This window comes from Tachysurus vachellii, chromosome 2 (genome assembly GCF_030014155.1).
Source record: "Tachysurus vachellii isolate PV-2020 chromosome 2, HZAU_Pvac_v1, whole genome shotgun sequence".
Taxonomy (NCBI): Eukaryota; Metazoa; Chordata; class Actinopteri; order Siluriformes; family Bagridae; genus Tachysurus; species Tachysurus vachellii.
The window spans coordinates 29335993-29345601 of NC_083461.1; the positions used below are offsets into that span (position 1 = coordinate 29335993).

General features: G+C 37.1%; 1 long non-coding RNA gene across 1 annotated transcript in view; it reads left to right on the forward strand.

Moving 5' to 3' along the window:
• Positions 1-5875, forward strand: part of LOC132860611 (uncharacterized) — an 8127-nt gene extending 2252 nt beyond the window's left edge. Inside the window, exons 2-3 of the long non-coding RNA XR_009649862.1 lie at positions 1960-2050; positions 5810-5875. This is a non-coding gene — a long non-coding RNA (uncharacterized LOC132860611). The remainder of the gene's footprint in view (positions 1-1959; positions 2051-5809) is intronic.
• Positions 5876-9609: the final 3734 nt, after the last annotated feature.

Consider the following 9609-nt stretch of genomic DNA (forward strand, 5'->3'; position numbering starts at 1 on the left):
AATTCATACAGATTTAAAACAACATGAGGATGAGAAAATGATGTAAATTTTTCTTTTTGGGTGAACTATCCCTTTAAAGCTGTTTTAGGACCAGAAGCAGCTGCTGGCATGACTGAAAATTAGCAGTAAATTCATTTTAAACAGCATTTGGCCAATAGTTGGGCCTATTACCTCTTTACAAGGACCCATTGGTCCTGCCCCATACAGGCGCGTGCACTCTCATATACTGTAGGAACATGACTATCCTTAGTACATAACTTATCAACCAGCTGTGGATTCTAACTTTGCACAATTAACTTACAAATATTGCATATAGTAACAATATAAGCTCAGATAACATTTTGTTAAAGTTGAATTTAAAATCTCACACCGAGCCACCAAACTAGTTTGCAATGTTGAATCATAGTCTACTGGTAGCAAGCAAACCATTGGCATGTACCCAAGCCATAGCAAACATCGCAAATTTATCATTATTAGTACGTTACTACTACGCTACAATATTGTCAATAATCAACTGATAATAACAAAAACTATAGCTTTGCACAATTAACTTACAAATATAGCAATAATTTAAGCTCAGATAACATTTGGCTAAAGTCGAATTTCAAATTTGTTAATTGACTGATAACAAAATTTCAGCTTACCTCAATATGCTTTTTCAAATTAGACGGCAAGTTTTTGAAAGCCATTAGCTAGTGGTATTTGGGTGCGCATAGCTTACAGTGCATGCGAAATGAGTTTTTTTTCCATCCAAACATTTCAAACAATTATTCTAGGTACGGCCAGGGATGTACAGTATAAGGGTAGGGGTTGGTTGGTCTTCCTGGCTACCAACTTCCTCACTGGTGCTGGTTGTTGAGACATTGAGTTTTGAGCCTCTGCCACGGACATCTTCATACTTGGCTCCGTCTGCTATGTCCAGCGTTGTGGTAACTGAAGTGTGACGTGATTTGTGTCATGTGCAGGTGCGATGGATCTCGTACAAACCAATAGGGTGTCGGAATGGTATATGTTTATACTTCTTATCCAACCACAATCAAATTCACTCTATCCGGATGGCTAAAAAATAATATTAGTCTGCTAAAAAATAATTACTCTATTAAAGTATAGATACTCAAAATTTCTATTTAAGTAAGGTAACGAAGTATTTGTACTTCGTAACTTGACACCTCTGGTTCTTGAATGAAGCTGTCAGTAAAGTGAGAATAAACCCTTGAAAACAGAAGAGAGTCACCGAGCAGTGGAGTAAAGGATAGTGAAGGAATCGAGCAGGTTGAGTCACCTGTAATAAAAATCCTGATGATTCACTGGACTGAAGAAAGCAGTGGAACTTCTTTAAGTTCTTAACTTTAAATTTACTCATGATGGAAGTCTAAGGGCAGCTGTTGCTCTCGAATGAAACTACATTTTAATTTATTCCGATTATAAGTGGAGCTGAGAGATATTGGAGGTTTATCCACTTTTAGATACTGTATATGTTGGGAATGTCTGAGAGACACCATCATCATCTTCATCTCTCTCTCTCTCTCTCTCTCTCTCTCTCACACACTTTATTTCCGTTTCTCTTTGTCTTCCTCCCTCTCTTCTTTCAACTCTCTCTCACTTTCTTTCCCTCTCTTTGTCTATCTCTCCCTCCCTCTTTGTCTCTCACTCTCTCCCTTTCCCTGTCTCTCTCTTTGTCGCTCTCTCTCTCTCTCTCTCTCTCTCTCTCTCTCTCTCTCTCTCTCTCTCTCTCTCATCTAATTATTCCTTAATCTTTGATAAAGATCTTGATTAATTCTACTTTTTTTTCAGTTCAACACTAATTTATGCAAATGATTTAGAGAAAGCAAAATAAAAATATGCAAAAAATGACAGGAAAAGATTAAGAATAGAAAAAATCTTGAGAATGGAGTTAAAAAGAAAGGAACATTGTTGAAGGATTATAAAAGAGGTTTGTTATTATTGTACATGTTTCAGGTTACAGTCATGGCCCGATTACAGGACGATAAAGCAGCTCATGATGATGAATGAAGCGAACTGTTCTGAGGAAACTTCAACGACTTGTTCTGTAAGAACTTAAAGCTAAGGCCAAAGGTTTTACACAGAGTTATTTAAACTCAAATTCTATGTTAACATACATTTCTGGCTGATTTCCTGAGAATGAGTTTTTCTGTTTACATTCCTTGTGATGTCATTTATTGTTCTTTTTCCAGAAAAAGATCCAATGCTCACTATCATGCTTCATAGTTATTGGATTATAACCTTCTTCCTCATACATAATGCAGATCATTCATTAGAGCCAATCAGGTCTGTTTTTTTTAATCATCTGACCAGAGAACACAAATTTTTAACCCAGTCTTAGCCAGTAGAAGCTTCTTCTTCTTCAACAGCCTTTCCATATTTTGGTATCTGTTGCTTCAAACCGCTTTGCCAACTCCTTTTATTGTTATTGTCTTGAGGTTCTTGTTAAACTTTTCCAACCAAACTTTATTCATCTCTGTTCCTGCTTTCATTTGTTCCAGCTTTCTGAACGATGCTTTAATTGTGTGGACAAAAGCTAAATGACTAAAGCTTCTTAAAGTTGCTAGACGATTTTCTGACTTTTGACCGACCGGAATTTTAATAAAATTAATTTAACCTGAAATAAATCTGTCTCCAATTCATAAAAAGGTTTCACTTAACAAATGTAAACATGTAAAAATATTTGAGATATTTATCTTTATTTACTTTAAAGGATGAGACGGAAGATTTCTAAAGAGTATTTTATTCATATAACTCATAGTTTTTATCCGGTTACAGTTACGCTTCAGTGCTGTGGCAGTCCCTTATTACAAAGGGTTTCAATTTTGGTAAAAATGTAGAAAATGAGTTAACATTATCTGAAGTATCTGAAGTGTGTAAACATTATTGTAATCCACAGTCTAATGTTCCTTTATCTTTTATCCTCCTCCTGTTCCTGACTTAACACTGACCGCATATTGACCCTGTGCCAAAAAACTCTCCGATATTTAAAGATTCATACAAACATTGTTTGTTCATGGGTCATTACACTAAGCTTGCTCTTATTACTAAACCTTACGTACTTTTTAAGCAGATCGGATTCCCGGAAACGAGGAAGAGCGATGAGGATTAAGGTGTAGTGATGACAGCTTCTGGCACTGTGCAAACCCTTCAGATTAACACCTCTGTGTGAAAGAAAACCACAAGAGAATTCACTTTATAACAGTGAGTTTGAGTGATTTACACACAAGCAAATAGTAAAAGGACAAGAACTCCTGTGTAGACTCACATTCATGCCATTTAGCAGATGCCCTTATCCAGAGCGACTTAAGATTTTTTTTTTTTATCTCATTTTATACAACTGAGCGATTGAGATTTAAGGGCCTTGCTCAGGGGCCCACCAGTGGCAGCTTGGTGGACCTGGGATTCGAACTCACAACCGTCCAAATGGTAGGACAACATTAACCAACATTAAACATTAATCACTAGGCTCTCTCTCTCTCTCTCTCTCTCTCTCTCTCTCTCTCTCTCTCTCTCTTTCTCACTCTACTAGAGAAAGAGAACTCAGCTTTGCACCAGAGCTAAACTAATGATTAGTACTATTATCTTTAACCTAATTTATTATTATTATTATTATTATTATTATTATTATTATTATTATTATTATTATTATTATTATTATTATTTATATATTTATTGAGTCACTCTTATTTGTATTTTACATGACTTGTGTATTTTACATGACTTGATTTGTGAAAAAGTAAAAAAAAGTCTCTCTCTCTCTCTCTCTCTCTCTCTCTCTCTCACACACACACACACACACACACACACATACACACTCACTCTCACACACACAGAGGAAGATAATCTGCATATCTCATTAAATTGTAAACAATAGCATCTTAGCGAGCACAAATGTCTCAAATAAAGTCAATATTCCTATGATACAGTTATAATACCGTAACTATATACACCAATAAACCTATTTCTAGATATTTGTACTCATTTTAGTCTTTATATCTTGTTATTTTATTCACATAAATAAATGAAATAAATGCTTAAAATAAAAAAAATGGAAATCTGCCAATAAAACAAGACTCGATGTGTTTAAGAAACATATACCAGGTTTACCATAATAATAATAATAATAATAATAATAATAATAATAATAATAATAATAATAATAATAATAATAATAGATATTTTCACTTGCTAACTTGTCATTGTTTGTAGATCTTTCGGTTTAACTCTGTTTTGAAGGCAGAGTTTAAAAAATAATAATAACATGCTCTGGGATTTGTGTTATCTGCTGTTAGTTAACAGAGCGTGTTTGTAAAGAACGGAGATAAGTGTGGGACAAACGTGTGGAAATCCTCTTAAGAGGACAAGTGTAGAGACAATAGAAGACAAAAGGACAAAGAGGATTATTCTGTAAATCTGGAGGACTGCTTCCTCTCTTAATTCAGAGCGTTGCACTCAAATTAACTCCTACTGGACGAAAATTTTCAAGTCTAATCACAGACTGCTTTCTTGCCAAGTATGTTGCGATGAATTTGTTTTAGTGTCATACACTTCCAGTACACAGAGACAACAAGATGAAAATACAAAAAAATACACATTAAAATTTTTTTATAAAATAAATTGTATGTAAAGTTGTGCTATAGATGGTAGAATAGAATAGAATGAGATGCAGGGACTTACTAGGACGGAGATGGTAACAATTAAATGCAAGGTTATTGCACATTGTTATTACATAATGGTGGGAACATTTAACTGTTCGTGAGGTAGATTGCCTGGGGGAAGAAATGTTCTTGTGCCTGGTTGTGCTGGTATTTGGGGCGCTGTAGCACCGGCCAGATGGTAAAAGTTTAAAAAGTGTATGACTGAGATGTGATTTTCTGAGCCCTTTTCCTCACTCTGGAAATACTGTATACAGTTCTTGAAGATACTTCTTGAAACTTCTTAGTCATACACCATCCATTTAAAATAGAATAGGATTGAATTTGTGACTTTGATATGATATGGATCCGGTTTATTACTATCAACTGGTTTTGAATGTAGATTAGAAAACTGATAGAGAATTTGACTCATTAAACCTGACTCATTGAACCGTAAGTCACGTTCATGGGGTATTTTTCTATTATGCCGATATTATGGAAAAGTCAACATGAAACTGCAAGGAGGGAAAGAAAGACTAATAGATTAAGAATAACAACATTAAAAAAGTCAGATGAGGGAGTGAGCAAAAGGAACAAAGAATATGAAAAAGTAAAAAAACAAAGATCATATGAGATACATGTCTGTGTAGTGATTTGAAAGATGTCATGATTTCACTAAAACATGACACACTACTTTTTTTTTTGTCTTAATAATATCAAGAGACAGAAAAGAAAATAATCAACTTTAGTGTGATCAGATTTATTTATTTATTTATTTATCCTTTATTTTACCAGGAATAATCCCATTGAGATAAAAAAATCTCTTCTACCAGGGAGCCCTAGCCAAAATGGCAGCACACAATGATGAGCTTCAAACCACTTTGTCTTTGATTGTTTTTTTCAGTAACCAATAAGTCGTTATGCCTTTGCCATAAGACCTGAACACTTTGCTATGACACCTGAACGCAGTCACACTCTCACTTGGAAATTTGTGCAACATCAAACAAGTGTGTTGATTTATCTCTAAGCAACAACTCCATTATTAACTCAGCAGGCTTCACCAGATAACAGTCCACGTCTCTCTCTGGATCTATCTGACGCTCGCTCGTCGTAATATAAACAGTCATTTCTGCAGAAGAACCTTTAATTTCAGATATGCTTCCTTTCAGGTTTTCCTCCTTTCTCTCGACAGACAGAGGAAGTGACAAGACCCCCACAGTGTGCAGGACAAGAGGTGAGCGCTCCCTGCTAGTTTTAGGAAACAAGTCATCCTAACGGGAGAAAGCCACCGCCCTGTGCTCACAGTGGGAGTTTTTTTCACTGAAAGGTGAACACAGCATGCCAAGAACAACTCTGTTGTAAGATTCTTGTGCTGCGGCAAAAATAAATCGGAATCAAAGGGAGTTTTTGTCTCCTACTTGTAGAAGACAGAAAAAAGAGGTTAAATCAGGCATTCAGGCCAAGGCTCTTGAGGTACTACAGATCTAAACAATGACACACAGGATTTAAAAACATTGTGTGTTTAAATTGAGACTAACTGTTAGATCTTTTGAATTTTTGATTCTGATTGGTCAAAAGTTGTTTTTAAAGGTTAATTTTCTCTAACAGAAGCTCTGACAGTGGTATAAACAGTTCAAATAACAACTGACTAAACGCCATGTAAATATCTTTTTCTTTATTCGGCTGCTCCCTTTTTGGGGTCCACATGTTAGATTAGATGCCGGATGCCCTTCCTGACGCAAGCCTCCCTTTTTTATCAGGGCTTGGGACTGGCACTGAGCGTTAACTCTTCAGTGGCTGGGTTAGCTCCCTGTCCAGGAATCGAACCCGGGCCGTGGCAATGAGAGCGCGGGATCCTGCTTCTGAACAACCTGGGGGCTAGAGGCTTCATGTAAATATATTTTTACTAAAAAAAAAAAAATACACACAAAAATGTCAGTGTTTTGTAACAAATACAACTGTTTCCAACACTGGAAAGTCTCCAGGATGGAGAACTCTCGCAGGTGCTAAGTCAGAAGTACAGCTCTGATAGGAGCTCTGGTTTGTAGAACCTTGGGATATCAGACATAGTGTCAAGTGTTCACAGACTTGGATCAGGCTGGCAGGAGCAGGATCCTAATAAATACAGAAATCAGTGGGCTTCAGGTTGGCAGTAGGGTAAAAATGGAGGCAAAAGCTTGGCAAGAGCTGGAAGTTGACAACCTGCCTCAGGAATGAGGTATAAATGTAGCCCTGTTATTGGGCGTGAGAAAGATGTTCAAATATGTTCACTTTATCTTGATCAGGGTGGAGCAGGATCCAGAGGCTCTACTGGAAACACTGGACGGAGGCGGAACTACACCCTGGATGGAACATATCTTTCAACAGGACACCACATACACACATACACACACATGATTAAACATAGCCAAACCATCTTTTGCCATTTTTTAGGTGGGAAGAAACCAAAGAATCAAGAGAAAACCCCATGTGGACATTTTAAGAAGACCATAAATTCCAAACATTCTTCTTTTTTCAAAACTGACAAGAAATCCAAATTTGGAAAAAGAGATTAAGAGAATAGAATTAAAAAAGATGTATTAAATATTTTAAACCACAGTCTAGTGCTCTTTCATTCCCCTTATCCAAATCAACACTATTTGTTTATTGATCCAAAGCCAATAAATTTGATAAAAGAGTGCGTCAACACCTTTCGGCAGTACTGCAGTGGATTGTGTGTCTGCTACAGAGAGGTGAGTTAAAGTCAATCAGATGCACATCAGCACCACAGAACCTGCCAATTAAAGCGAACAAAAAAGCCCTTACATCTATAACGTCATGTTCCCTTAGCTTCAGAGGAACACTAATCTCTCTTTTGTTGCTCTCACCTTCAGCTTCCCACTCTGTCATTAGGCGACCTTTGAACCTCAACTGACCCTGGTATAACCTCCTCGGGGTTACTTGAGCCCAAAAAGTTGGGGTCCAATCGAGCACGCAAGCACTTTGGAATGTATTAAGGCGGTGTTCAATACGACACCCTTTGATTCTTAACACTTCCTGTGTGGGAATAAAGGACGAGCCAAAAAATGTCTTTCAGAGCCAAAAATGTGTCACAGCAGCCTCTTGAAATGTCTTTCAGATCACAATGACAAGTTTAGGTTGTAATAGTATATTGTTAGCTTGAGAGCAAAGCTAGTGTGTGCTATCACAAGCCTGATTCATGTGTGTGTGTGTCTGTGTGTTGGTTTCCCACAGGTTTTGGAGTGGGCTGAAAGGAGACACTTGAGTGTGTTAAATGCCCACTTAACCTGTTAATCCTGCCCCTTGGTAAAAACCAAATTGTGACAACCTTCTCTCTCTCTCTCTCTCTCTCTCTCTCTCTGGAGTTTCACCCCATTTCTCTTTCTTCATTATGTCCTCTATCATTGCTTACACAACCCTTCATTTATATTCCAATAATAAACAACCAGAAGCCATTATTCAAGTTAGCGAGCTTTATTCTTTATCCTGAGGTAAAGCTTACGAACTCGTGCAACGTCCTTTATTTATCCAAATATTCATTCAGCATTCTTGTTCAAGACAATTCTGTAATTCTGTCCAGGAAATTTTCCAACACATACAGTGAATCGACTGAGAATTAATGCTCCAAATGACATGCAATGCTACATTTTTTTTATAAATATAGTTTGCTGTAATATTATAGTTCGATAAGAACCGTAAGTTGTACTGTAAGAACATGTTAGCTAGCATCACTCCACCTACAGCTTATGTAGCTAGCTTATCCAGCCTACAGCGTATGTAGCTAGCTTATGCAGATGCCATGCTAGCTACTAACATTTTATGGTTAGCGAAATCTTTTGTTAGCAGTTAGTAAAATCTAGGGTCCATACGCATTAGTGCCACATGCACAGCAGCTAGATAGGGCTAAAGGTGAAAAGAAGTTCTAAACTGTATAAACAAATATGTGTGAAACCTATTTATAGATTTTGAGTGAGATGTACGTACGTTTAACCAGTTCATTAACCAAGCTACTAGTCTTGTTGTTCCTTTCATATACACGGCTGTCAAGTGTCACGCATTGTGCGTGACAGTCACTCATTTGGGTCTTTTGTCACGCTCTCCCGCCACACATTGTATTTCTCACGCAGAAAAACTTTTTGACTATTTATCATATATTTAATAAGCCGCAGCGCCTAAAATGTATCAGTCCGCACCGATGTCTCTATGGAACCAGGCAGGAATCAAGCGCGTCTCCCCTGGAGTTCTCAAACCTGACACTTATCAGCCAATCAAAAAAAGAGGCTACACAATAGCCAATCAGAAAATAACACTATTGGTAAGATTTAAAAAATAAAACATTCAGTAGAGAGGGTATTTTCGATGGTCGGTTTGAACAAAACCTCAACACGAAACAGCTTGTCTATGGACGGGGGTTTGGAAATGTCACTCTTGCCTGTCTTCAAAACTTGAGAGCCCTGCATATATATGTAATATTTAACTTTACAGAAGCTTTATCTGATGTGTATAGATCATTATTGGCTGTTGTAGAACAATGATAATATAAAACCTGTTTAGTTGCAACCGCATACACGTCCTGTTATGTTTCATTTGGGATTTTGGCTTCTATTCAAGTTTGGTTGCACAGTTACCATCAGAAGCCTTGTGTTTCTCATGACTACAGTAGTTAAAAGGAGAAAAGGAGAGAGAGGGAAAGAGAGTGAGAAAGAGAGCGAGGGAAGAGAAGGAGAAAGACATAAAACGGGACTTGAGGTGGTCTCACAGTTCATTTGTAGTTTTTTATCTCTCCACCATCACCACAGTCTTTAGTGATGAATAGAGTTGAGGTTTGTTCAGTTATCCATCCTGTTTGTTCCATCATACATTTAGCTCTTTGAACACACTGCAGGTGGGGGAAAGGGCAAAAATAATGCTGGGATCATAAACGTATGAACTAAACACTAGAGTTTTAGGATACATAATTTTCAAATTG